Source organism: Lynx rufus, unplaced genomic scaffold (genome assembly GCF_022079265.1).
Source record: "Lynx rufus isolate CCGP_SWC_20201006 ecotype Redwood Valley unplaced genomic scaffold, mLynRuf1.p SCAF_20, whole genome shotgun sequence".
NCBI classification, from domain to species: Eukaryota; Metazoa; Chordata; class Mammalia; order Carnivora; family Felidae; genus Lynx; species Lynx rufus.
Genome location: NW_025814835.1, coordinates 6650110 through 6663962, shown reverse-complemented (window position 1 = coordinate 6663962; position 13853 = coordinate 6650110).

Sequence of the window (13853 nt, the reverse complement as noted above, 5' to 3'; positions counted from 1 at the left end):
ATAGCATGTGAATGTTTTTACTAAATTGTTGTGCTTTAATTTGATAAATAACAAGTAATAAAATTAAAATCAGAAGGAATTACAATTTTCAAATAATTGGCAAATGTTTACTTAAAATCATACATAAATGTAGGCACGTGTATACAATCGTTTTCAATATTTTAACCTAAGTTAACTTCAATCACGCTTAAAATAGAGATGATGTATCATTGTTTTATCACGAGTCGGAGGTTTTTCTGTCAGTTAAACTAAAAGATTTAAGAATACTAAAAAGTACAATTTTCTGGAAATGGTTCAAATTATGAAGCCCAAAATGTAGTTTAAATAATAGCTCACACAACTAGTTGTGTAATGTAAGGTAAATTGTCTATCTCTTTTAAAAAAGTTTCAACATTAATTCACTAAAATAATAAATAAATAAATAAATAAATAAATAAATAAATAAATAAATTGAAAAAAATGAAAAATCAGTGTGTGGCCACCTGGCTGGCTCAGTCAGAAGAGCAGGAGACTCTTGAGCTCAGGGTCATGAGTTCAAGCCTGAGACTGGGTGTAGAGATTACTAAAAATAATAAATAAACTTTAAAAAAATAAAAATAAAAATAAATGCAATTCACCACATCACAAAATAAAGGAGAAATAATTAATAATCATCACAATAAATGGAAATTAAAGCACTGACAAAATCCAAGATCCATTTATGATATGAGCTCTCAGTATCTTAGGAATGAAATATAACTTCTTCAACACCCCCCCCCAAATATTCCATATGAAAACTTACTGACAACGTCTTACATCATACTTAATACCGAAAGCCGATTTCTCCTCTAAGATCAGGTTAAAAAAAGAGGATATACACCTTACCACTCATGTACAATATTACAGTAGAGGTTTAAATGATGGTGTAATGTAAGCAAATTAAGTAAAAAGCAAAAAGATTGGCAAAAAGCAGTACAGTTTTCTTTATTTGCGGACAGTGTGAATATCGACCCAGAAACACAAATAATTCACAAACAAGCTACTAGAAATAATGAGCGACTTAGGAAATGTCGCAACATTCAAGTTCAATCGAAATCTTACTCTATATTAAAAGTGAATGGTTTCATTTTAAACATAAACTAAAATTACTTTAATTTAAATATAAAAGTAAAAATAAATTTAGAGACAGTACCACTTAAAATAGCACCAGTATACATGAAATACTTAAGAATAAATATATGGGATATAGATATGTAGTGTGATATCTTCTGCTGAAAACTACCAAAAGACACAGATGGAAGGAGTCAAGGAAGACGTATAGGGAGTGCAGAGTGTTTCTGGCATAGTAGCATCAATATGGCTAAGAAATCAATCCTTTCCAAATTGTTCTGTAAACTAAATATAATCTATCAAAGTTACATTAGGATCCTGTGGAAATAAACAAGCTGATTCTAAAATTTATCATAAAATGTAAAGAAACTAGAATAGCTGAGACAAGTGTGAGAAAAGGACAAAATTATACCAATAATACTACTTGTTACCAAGATGTCTATAATCCTAAATAATCAAGCAGGTATTGTCAATGGGACAGAAGAAGATAATGGAACAGAATCTATAAGCGCACACACACACACACACACACACACACGCACGCACATTCAGTTGGTGGCATTGTTCAGTATTTTAACAATTGGTGCTGGAACCATTGGACATGTGTATAAAAATAAAACCTGAACAACAGCTCACACAATCTTCAATAATTCACTCCAAACTGATCATAAGGTTTATTTTCGAATATAATTTTTACAAAATTCTAGAAGAAGATGTAGAAGAAAAAAGATGTGTGACCCCGGTGTAGGCTACTGTTGCTTAGATATAGATCCAAAGTCACATTTCTTAAAAACATTAATGCACCTCGTGGAAGTTAAAAGTTTTCCCAGTGCCAGAGACACATGCAAGAGAATGAAAAAAACAAACCACCAACTCTGAGAAAATACTTTCAAAACCCACAGCTAAAAAAGGACCTTATGATCACAATATACAAATACCCCTCAACACTAATAAATAGGACTCCCAGCTTCCTTTAGGATGTAGAAAGCTGGAATATGCATCCTTCCCACACAGGTCAAAAAAAAAAAAAGAAAAAGAAAAAGAAAAAGAAAAATCACCAAGTTAGCAAGTTCCTTAAACTCCTCTGAGAATTGATGTGGGGACCGCTGAGGGAACACGGTTGCTGCAGGGCCAATCAGGCAAGAGCGCTGACTTTGCGTGAGCGGAAACTGGAGACACTGGGAGAGAGTTCAGATCATTTTCTCTAACAAATTGCCAGCAGTTGAATGTGGGCACGTGAGGGAACACAGAGGGCCTGGGGGCCCGGAGCACAGGGAATATTTTGTTCTTACTCCTAGGCTATTTTTCCAGCACCGCAATGAGTGCGCTCGGAAAGACTGGGAGCGTGGCCAGGTTGTGGGAGGGCGGTCCTTGTGGTGAGGGCCTTGGGGATTGCAAGAGCACCCTGCTGTGCAAGTTGCCATCTGGACCCTTCTCTTATGACCCTGGTCTAACAAAGGTCTTACATTACTAGGAAAAAGCAAAAAAATGTGTTTATAAGGTTAAGGCACTAGTGCAAACCCCATGAAGCTGGAGGAGGGGAGCAAACAACAACAACAACAACAACAACAACGAAGAAACAAACACAAAAAGAAAAACGGGAGGGAGGGAGGGGGGCCGGAAGGACAGAAAGAAGGGAAGGAAGGAAGGAAGGAAGGAAGGAAGGAAGGAAGGAAGGAAGGAAGAAGGAAAGAAACTTTATCTGTGGGCCAGGGCCAGGGATGTGTTCTGAGCCGTCTTGTGCCTGAGCACGGGGACGTGTCAATTCCAGAGGCAAACTTCTGAGATCCTAGAACAAAGTATTAGCCTGAGACAGGGGCTTAATCGGAACGACAGAGAACAGAGGTCCAGCATGACCCACGTCAGGCCGCAAGGCATCCAGCAAGGAGGAGTGGCAGTCTGCAAGAAGAGCAGGACTGGGGTATGAAGAGACATCCTTTTGGAGGAGCAGTGCGCTAGGAAGACTGGCCCTGAGGAGGTGGCCTTCCTGGAAAAACCGTCTGACAAGCCCACACCTCAAGCACCCGTAATCACAGATGGCTGGAATTCTGTGTGGTTGTCTAGGACGACCCAGACCACTCAGCTCCTGACCACGGTGACTTGATCCCCCACATGAAAGACCTGGCTGGAGAAATTATGCTGATTTTCAGGCATAAAAACTGTAGTTTTGAACCTCTTGCCCTCCATAAAATATTTGTCGTTCCATACAAGGTGAGGCGGCGTACATAAAAGAAATAAACACATTGATGACAAGACAACAACAGATCTCAGAAGAGAAGGCAGCTCACCGACAGAAACAGACCCAAACAGGACAAAGTTATTGGGACAATCAGAGAGAGAATCTAAAATACCTGTGAATAATATTTAAAACAATTTTTTTAATGTTTATTTATTTTCGAGACAGAGGGAGACAGAGCATGAACGGGGGAGGGTCAGAGAGCGGGAGGCACAGAATCCAAAGCAGGCTCCAGGCTCCGAGCTGCCGGCACAGAGCCCTACGCGGGGCTCGAACTCACGGACTGTGAGATCATGACCTGAGCCAAAGTCGAATGCTCAACCGGCTGAGGCACCCAGGCGCCCCTGTGAATAATATTTGAAATGCTGTGGTGGAAATAGGAATGTCATGAGAGAGCAGGTGGGCATTTTCAACAGACAGATGAAAAAAGTACCTGAAAAAAATCAAACAGAAACCCAAGAAATGAAATGCATAGTAAAGGAGATGATCAACACCTACAATGACGCACGAGTATACTCAAAATAGCTTAGAAAACATCCAGTTCACTCAAAGAAAGGCTAATTCAAACTGTGCAACCTGTGGTAGACACACACAAAAGAAGGGAGAAGCAAAAGAAATAAAACATGCTTGCATAGAATAGAGCCTCTGAGAACTAAGGAACAACAGATGCCCCAGCTGATTTGTAAGTGAAGGGCTGGAAGTACAAAAGAGGAAACTGGGCAGAAGATATTTGTGAAGAAATATTGGCTAAGAATTATGTGAACAAAAGACATCAAACCACAGGTCTAAGAACTCCAAAGACAACCCAGTTAAGAATGGGCAGAAGACGTGACCACTTGTCCACAGAAGACATCCAGATGGCTCAAAGATGCATGAAAAGAGCTTCAGCATCACTCATCATCAGAGAAACACAAATCAAAAACACAATGAGATACCACCTCATACTGTCAGAATGGCTAAAATTAACACAAGAAACAACCAGTGTTGGCAAAGATGTGGAGAAAGGGGAACCCTCTTGCACTGCCGGTGGGAATGCAAACTGGTACAGCCACTCTAGAAAACACGTGGAGGCTCCTCAAAAAACTAAAAATAGAACTAGCCTATGACCCAGCAGTTACACTACTAGGTATTTACCCAAGGGATACAAAAATGCAGATTTGAAGGGCTACCTGCACCCTGGTGTTTATAGCAATACTATCAATAAAAGCCAAACTGTAGAGAGAGCCCACATGTCCACTGACTGATGAATGGTGAAAGAAAATCTGGTACATATAATGGAATATTAGCCACCAAAAAGAATAGAATCTTGCCATTTGCAACGACATGGAGTAAGTTGTGAAATAAGTGAAATAAGTCAATGAGAGAAAGAAAAAAATACTGTATGACTTCACTCATAGGTAGGATTTAAGAAACAAAATAGATGAGCATATGGGAAGAGGGGGGAAGAGAAGAGAGGGAAACAAGCCACAAGAGATTCTTAATGATAGAGAGCAAACTGAGGGTTGATGAAGGGAGGTGGGTGGGGGTGGGCTAGATGGGTGTTGGATATTAAAGAGGGCATTTGTGGTGAGCACTGGGTGTTGGATGTAAGTGATGAATCACTGAATTCTACTCCTGAAATCAATATTACACTTTATATTGGCTAACTAAAGTTAAAAAAAAGAGAGAGAGAGAGAGAGACGACAGAATTTTTAAAGACAAGTGGAGAGATGGGGCTCCTGTGTGGCTCAGTCAGTTAAGCATCCAACTTTGGCCCAGGTTTGATCTCACTTGCTTTGGATTCTGTGTCCACCTCTCTCTCTGCCCCTCCCTTGCTCACACTGTGGTCTTTATCTTTCTCGAAAATAGATAAACATTGTTAAAAAGTTTAAAGATGTGTGGAGAGATAAGAGAAGCAATGTATGTAGAGAAACAAAGCAATTTGAGTAGGTGTCCCATCAAAAAACTAAGCAAGCAAGAAAGACCCTGGAGTGACTTCATTAAAACACCGAACATTACAGAACAAAACTGGCAGCCTGTAATTCTATACCAAGCAAAGATATTAAAGAAGAAGAAGAAGAAGAAGAAGAAGAAGAAGAAGAAGAAGAAGAAGAAGAAGAAGAAGAAGAAGGAGGAGGAACTTAAATTATTATCTATGATTCTCATTATGTACGCGTTACATCTCTCTTAGATGTCTCAGTCGTTGAATATCCAGTTGTCTTTTTTTCAGTCTCTGTCATTCTTGCTTTCCGGTTTTCAGGGTCTCTATTAGACATCCTCTGAGTCTCTCCTTGGCTGGGTCTAGTCTACTGATAAGCCCTTCAAAGGTGTTCTTCATTTCTGTTACAGTGCTTTTTATCTCTGGCATTTCTTTTTGGTTCTGTCATAACTTCCATCTGTTCTTGCCTGCTGTCTGCTTTATCCATTAGGTTGCCTGGTAGTTGCATATTAATCATAGGTTTTATTTATTTTTTAAGTTTATTTATTTATTTTGAGAGAAGGAGAGACAGAATCCCAAGCAGGCTCCGTGCTGACAGCACAGAGCCTGACACGGGGCTCAATCTGAAGAACGATGAGACCATGTCCTGAGCAGAGATCAAGAGTCCGATGCTTGGCCAACTGAACCACCCAGGCATCCCAATCATAGTTGTTTAAAATTCCCGGTCTGATAATTCCCACACCTCTGCCACATCTGGCTCTGGTGCTTGCTCTGTCTCCTTAAACTGGTTTTTGCCTTCTAGTATGCCTTGTAATTTTTTCAGGAGAGCCAGGTATGATGTTCGGGATAAGGGGACTGCTGGAGACAGGCCTGCAGTGAGGTAGGAGTGGGCCAGGGAAAGCTGCCTCCAGCCTGGGATTTGCGCTCGGGCTTTAGTGAGCCTGGGCCTCTGGACTGGATGCATCACCAGGATTTCGCAGCTTTCTTTTTCTGTCCGGTGTCGGTGGAAAAGGGAAGCCACACCTGGCTGGGTATTCCCCTTCTGCCACTTAGGTTCTGATAATGCCCCTGCAGGTTCGGTTCTGGTTAACTGGTTTCTCCTGGGTCCAGGCTTTGTTAAGAACAAAGCGCTCTGGGGGCGCCTGGGTGGCGCAGTCGGTTAAGCGTCCGACTTCAGCCAGGTCACGATCTCGCGGTCCGTGAGTTCGAGCCCCGCGTCGGGCTCTGGGCTGATGGCTCAGAGCCTGGAGCCTGTTTCTGATTCTGTGTCGCCCTCTCTCTGCCTCTCCCCCGTTCATGCTCTGTCTCTCTCTGTCCCAAAAATAAATAAACGTTGAAAAAAAAAATTAAAAAAAAAAAAAAAAAACAAAGCGCTCTGGGTATTTCAAAGTGGTGCCTTTTTCCTGGTCTCCAAGAGGATTTTTCTCAGATGTTTCTTGTAGCAACACAGTTGAGCTCCTGGGGGTAAATGCCCCCATGTTATGGGGACCCCCTATCATTAAGTCTTCCTGGAGTGTTTGACTCTCAGACTTGTCCATGCTGAGCCGTCAGCAAGTTAGCAATTAATTATGGTTCAAGTTTTCTATGTGGTTCTTATTCCCGGCTCTGGTTCCCAGTGTGTCCAGCTCCTGGGTCTGCATAGGTACAGCTGTCTCTTTAATCTTAGGGGCAGGAGTGTGGCCTGTGTTCTCTTCCTTGTTATGGATTCATGGACAGTTGTTCATCTTTTAGTCTCTACAGTGTTTCGGTTGTCAGGACCACGCTCCCTACCTGCGGAACTGGAAATGAGTAGTAGTCTTGTGTCCTGTTTCTTCACGGGTGACTTTTCTCCTCTTACAAAATCAATCGCCACTAGCTTCTCTTCTTCCCCAGAAAACTGAAGTGCAACACGTTCCTCCTCTGTCAGCATTAGAAGGGAGAGACACTTCCCTCAAATGTCCTTTTCTGGAGTCAGTCATAGTACAACCATTTTGGCTGGAACGCATTTCAGTGTCATGAGGGAATGGAAAAGTTAGAAACGTTCGATAACAAAGCCGCAACCACTCTGTCAACCGAATCTTGGTCTCATGTCCATCAGCATACACAATTCTGCAATTAAGCCCAGTAATGCTCCTTCTATCAATTTATAGTCAGTACAACAAATTGAGGATATTCGTAAGGCTTATGTTGAGCTTTACTGATAAAAAGTTTTGCACCTGCTTTACCCTTGTTGATTTCACAATTCTACTGTAATGTTTTTATCATTATGATTCCCACATTACATGTCATGTCACAGAGCCTTAGAGACCGTGGACAATATAGGTTTTTAGAAGTGAACTTTGAACGCTCTATTTATTTACCTTGTCTTTTATCATATATATATATATATATATATATATATATATATATGTATATATATATATATGTATATATATATGTGTGTGTGTGTGTGTGTGTGTGTGTGTGTTTTACTTTGATTCACAATCATTATGTACAGAGCTTGCCCCCTTGCAGTATTATAGGACAGACTTGGAAAAACAGCCCTCACCCACACCAAAGTTGGTGAAAAATATCCCAGGCTTATTTCTGTAAGTGTAGAAAATCTCTCCTTTTGTAGAAATACTGTTCTTGACTTAACATCTGAGAGGTTGAATAATCAATCAATCACAAATTCTTGACCTTAACTGTAAATATAATCTGAGTGCTATGCAGATTTCAATTTGCTATTTATCAATAGCTTGATATACGACAGCAAACTTCTTCCAGAGAGCCTTGTTAACTGAGTTTTGCAATGAAACATGATATTAATCACAGGTTTCAAACATGCCATGCTTTTAATTTGCCAGTGATCCATACTCTTCAACACTTGTCCTCAACTTTAATGTTTAAAGGGGGCATTTAATGAGAATATCTTTTCGGTGACAACCAGTAACTCCTCATGAAGGCATTAAGGTGTTTGCCTCCCTTTAAAAACTATCGATCTAATATGTTTCAATTCTGCCAGCAACATTTCCCTTATGGGCACCTGAAAATAAAGAAAGCCTGACCCAACACTAATGTGCCATTCTATTTTCAGTGAGCGACTGTTCTGTTTTGTTGATTGATTTAATTGAGGGCACAAAAAGTAAGCCTATGTACACTTGTTATGAAGAGAAGGAGAGAAGGGTTTCACGAACCCACAGAGGGACCACCCTGGTGTCCCTGGAAAGATACACAGAGAGGAAAAAGATGGATAGCTCCTTGCCAATTATAAGACCACACGAATGTGAAAAAGTAAAGTAGTATTTGTGTTTTGTGTGTTTTTTTTTCAAGCTGTGAAAAATTTCCAAGATAGCTCAGAAAACATACAATGGAGAATATTATTCCCTTTGTCTTTAGTCACGGATGCTGCTTCTTCAATCCAAAAGATAGAATTAAACAGATTTATGTTTGTTAATCATGCTCATATCTTCAAGTGTGTCTCATATAGTTTATCATCTAAAAAAATAATAGCCTGGGGCGCCTGGGTGGCGCAGTCGGTTAAGCGTCCGACTTCAGCCAGGTCACGATCTCGCGGTCCGTGAGTTCGAGCCCCGCGTCGGGCTCTGGGCTGATGGCTCAGAGCCTGGAGCCTGTTTCCGATTCTGTGTCTCCCTCTCTCTCTGCCCCTCCCCCGTTCATGCTCTGTCTCTCTCTGTCCCAAAAATAAATAAACGTTGAAAAAAAAAATTTAAAAAAAATAAATAAATAAAATAAAAAAATAATAGCCTGTAAAACAGACTTGATGACATGAACATCAGATAACAAACACAGGCTTGATTACTCCCGGCCTGACCACCATCATCTCGAGCTGCAGAGGAAATACACAATGCTTCTCATGATCTCTAGAAATCAGTTTGGCTATGGATTGGTCCAGTTTGAGAGTGGTCCAACTCCCCACACCTCAGCATACTTAGAAAAGTATTCCTTCCAAATGACTACATTGTCCTACCTTCGAGGATGTGTAATGGATAAAGTTCTCTCGCCCTTTTACACTATGTGGAAATCATTAGCGAATTACCCTGAAAATATATTTGTGTAATAAGCATGACTTCTATATGTGTGGTTTGGTGTCTGGATTTGAATATATTACAAATGCAATGTAGATCAAATTTCATTAATGTTTCCGTTCACGTGAAAGAAAATGACAAGGGACACCTGGGTGGCTCGGTCGGTTAAGCGTCCGACTTCAGCTCAGGTCATGATCTTGCTGTTCGTGGGTTCGAGCCCCGCTTCTGGCTCTGTGCTGACAGCTCAGAGACTGGAGCCTGCTTTGGATTCTGTGTCTCCCTGTCTCTCTGCCCCTCCCTTGCTGGTATTCTGTCTCTGTCTCCGCCTCTCTCAAAAATAAATAAAATAATAAAAAAATATTAAAGAAAGGAAAATAAGAATGAACTCTTTAACTTAATAATCCAAATTAAAAACAGCCTACAGCAAACGTAGGCCTGTGCCTTAATCAGGTTCTGTGTTTGAAACGGTTAACTAGAATTGTTCTGTGGTTGTGTTAAGTAGAATGATCCCATTAACTGTTCAATGGGATTGTAATTATTTTTTGTAAATTGAACATAGAGTTGAAAGAGAGGATGTGAAGCTGTATAACTTTTTTAAATTAAATGTGTGATTCCTGGAAACCAGAAGTAATACATGGTTTAATGTCTGGCTAAAGAAAATACACTACCTTTTAAGGGCATGGGCATCTCTCTCTTACGTACAAAAATGCCTGGCATCGAGAGACAGAAAGAGAGAGAGAGAGAGAGACTTCCTTACTCACATGCTTTTCGGCAAGAGGGAGAGAGACAGAGACAGAGACTTACTTCCTCACATGCTTTTTTGCCAAAACAGTCCAAGTGGTAGAAACCAAGGAGCTGAGCTGAGAGAGAAACCAGAGGCTAGAATTCGAGCGTATGTGGCAGTAAGATTTCTAAGTGATAACTGGTTTTGTCAGACCCAATGATCTCATTATAGCATTTAGAAGTATTGATTTAAATATTACAGTCTTGCTTCTTCCTGAAATGAACAGGCTAAAACCATTCTGTTAGCTTACTTGTGTTACACATAGAAGTCGACACCGACTTCAGCCAGGTCACGATCTCGCGGTCCGTGAGTTCGAGCCCCGCGTCAGGCTCTGGGCTGATGGCTCAGAGCCTGGAGCCTGTTTCCGATTCTGTGTCTCCCTCTCTCTCTGCCCCTCCCCCGTTCATGCGCTGTCTCTCTCTGTCCCAAAAATAAATAAACGTTAAAAAAAAAAAAAGAAGTCGACACTGTTTTATAAGAACAATTAATATAATCTGTCAAATTAGAGAAAACTCTTCATTTACAAGTATTTTGATTAGATCCTGAGTCACCTGAGCTGAGCTTTGATTTCTTTTTTTTTTTAATTTTTTTTAACGTTTATTTATTTTTGAGACAGAGAGAGACAGAGCATGAACAGGGGAGGAGCAGAGAGAGAGGGAGACACAGAATCGGAAACAGGTTCCAGGCTCTGAGCCATCAGCACAAAGCCTGACGCGGGGCTCGAACTCACGGACCGTGAGATCATGACCTGAGCAGAAGTCGGACGCTTAACCCACCGAGCCACCCAGGCGCCCCTGAGCTTTGATTTCTACATTGTGTATTCTACATTTATCTCTGACTCACTTCTATAGATGCTCTATCACAATTATTTGCAAAATCAGTTTTGAACTTCCTGCGTAATCTCGATTCTACAAATATGTTCCAACGGTAATTTGATTATGAGTACCTTTGTTCTACAATGTCAAATAACTGATGGAACCTACCTTTTAAGGGCTTAACAGCTAAGTAGATACAAATAGATATTTTCATATCTAGTAAGTGTGTTATGAAGAGTGAACAAGAAATAAATATACCTAGAAGCTGTTTTCACCCGAGAAGATGCCATTTATCTGAGTGCTATGAGTTCATAGAGTTTAGGGAAGAGGTAAATTGCGGGGGGCGGGGGTGCCTGGGTGGCTCAGTGGGTTAAGCGTCTGACTCTTGATTTCGGCTCAGGTCAGGATCTCACGGCTCATGAGTTGGAGCCCCACGTCTGCCTCCATGTTAGCATGGAACCTGCTTGGAATCCTCCCTCTCCCTCCCTCTCTGCCCCTCCCCTGCTCATGCTCTCTCTCTCTCTCTCTCTCTCTCAAAATAAATAAATAAACTTTGGAAAAATCATTAAAAAAAGAAGTAAATTGGTACAAAGCTACTGCAGATTAATAGATAGTTTGAACAGAGAGACTAAAACAGAAAGCATGGTTTTAGAACTGTGCACGGTTCATTTAGAATGACATCATCATGTAGGTTATGAGAATCGAGACAAACAATGGAGACTAATCAGAGGAGGCCAGGAGGTTTCAATGGCGTTAGTTTATAATTAAGTCTTCCTCCACCCCAAACCAGACTCTAGAGATGTGAGAACTGACCAGGGTGGCTTGCTAGACTTTTCAGAAGTACAAATAGAGAATTTTTAAGCTTAGAGCAGAACCTTCAGTAAACATAGAAGTGTATACACCCATGTATTTTAAAAGTTTGCATCCATTCAATAAGTTAATAAAAAGTAAATGAATAGAATCCAACATCACCAAGTTCCCTTCAACAGAAAATGATTCCGCATTTCCTCATGCCATGTTTTCTTTTTCCTTATCTGCTCCTGACAACGATAACCTTGAGTATCGACCGCATTGTTGTTTGACCGAGCATTACGTATCCTGACTTCTGTGATCTTTCCTACTTAAAACAAAATTGTATCCCCTGTGTCTCTTACCTTCAGCTTTGATGGTTGACTCTCTTGGGTAGAGTTTTGTGACTGATTCCTGGTTTTATTTTGGTATTTAAGAAATGGTAATAATTATCATAATAATATCTCAGCTATAAATGAAGAAATGTTTTCTGTGGCTCCAGGCTACAGTGGGTGAGTGAGGTTATGAGCTACAGAGCCTCTAAGAACCAGATCTGAATGATGGTTCTGCTGTTAACAAGCTAGAAAATTCTTCACTTCTACGGTGATAAAAAAAAGGGGTCTATTAAGGTTTTGTGATAATAACAGAGGATAGTGTGCAGTGTCCAGAAGTTTACTCCATAAATGTACAAACACAATCCAAATCCATCGCTGCTGTTGACATTAATAATCTTCACGCTTCACCCCAGCCACGTCACCTGCTCCTCCCTTTTCTGTCTTCATGGTCCCTCTAATTCTCACGGTCAAACATGTCCGTATCTTCAGTTCTGAAATTCATATCCATCATATTCATATCCATCTGACTCTAGAAACAGAAATTCATTAATGAAACAATGTGATGCTTGCTAAGCCATCATATTGAGTGCATGTTGGATATTGAACAAGTGTTTTCCTTCACATTTGAGTCAAATCTGTGCATGATTCCTCGGAAGGTGACTATGCTAAGCACTATACCACCAATGCTCGGGTGTGTGAGTCCTTGATTTACAGCCACATGCTCTCTATCCCATCCAACTTTTGGAAGTGCTGTCACCTCCAGTGTCCAGAATCTGTCACTGCTTTTCTATGTCCCACACAGAGCCATTCATCAATACACTCTCAGTAATTGTTCTGGGGTTTTTGCTTGTATCTCCAATAGCAGAAATGCAGCCTCCTATCACATTCACAGGCTCACAGTTTCGGAGACCCCTGACATTAATGGTTTGTCAAGATGATGCTCACGCCGCCAGTCTTTTCTCCGTGATGTGATCGTGTAACCGTGATAAATGGACAGCGTTAGGAATACATCTTTTCCAGGGGAAGACTTTCTCGGTTCCACTTGAACCTTATTTTCTGGCAACAGACTTAACTCTAGAGAGAGGTCAGTCCAGTCGTGACAGGAGAGCCAGCTGATAAAGTATGACTCTAGAAACAGAGATACAGCCCTACCCCTTTGTACATCAGCATGTTAATACTATTTTTTTTGTAATTTTTTCAGCCATGAATAGAGACGATAACAATACAAATGGGCATTGTGAGGAAAAGTGCACAGGAAGTACAGTGTCTGAAAATAGATGTAAAACTATTGCTGTTGCTGCTACCATTATCATAATCACAGCAGGGCAAAGAGAAATTGCTCCTATTTTGTGGGAAAATTGTTTTCCCTTTCTTTCTTTCTTTCTTTCTTTCTTTCTTTCTTTCTTTCTCTTTCTTTCTTTCTTTCTTTCTTTCTTTCTTTCTTTCTTTCTCTATTTCTTTCTTTCTTTCTTTCTCTATTTCTTTCTTTCTTTCTTTCTTTCTTTCTTTCTTTCTTTCTTTCTTTCTTTCTTTCTTTCTCTTTCTCTCTTCCTTCCTTCCCCCCTTCCTTCCTTCCTTCCTCCCTCCCTTCCTTCTTTCCTTCCTTCCTTCCTTCCTTCCTTCCTTCCTTCCTTCCATGCATTTTCAACCAAAACACTGATATTAAATGTAGTATAATATTACTATTATACTTTAACTTCATCAGGTGTTAATTGACTGTTTTCAGGGATTCTGTTCACCGGTGTTTCTAACTTGTATGTGAAAATGCAGTCAAAGGTTGGTAGATTTCCTTCTGTTCAGTGTGGAGTCTAAAAAGGTCATAAATTGGAGCTGTCTGTATTCCTGTGAGAAGGCACCACAGTTACCTTCTTCATTTTCGA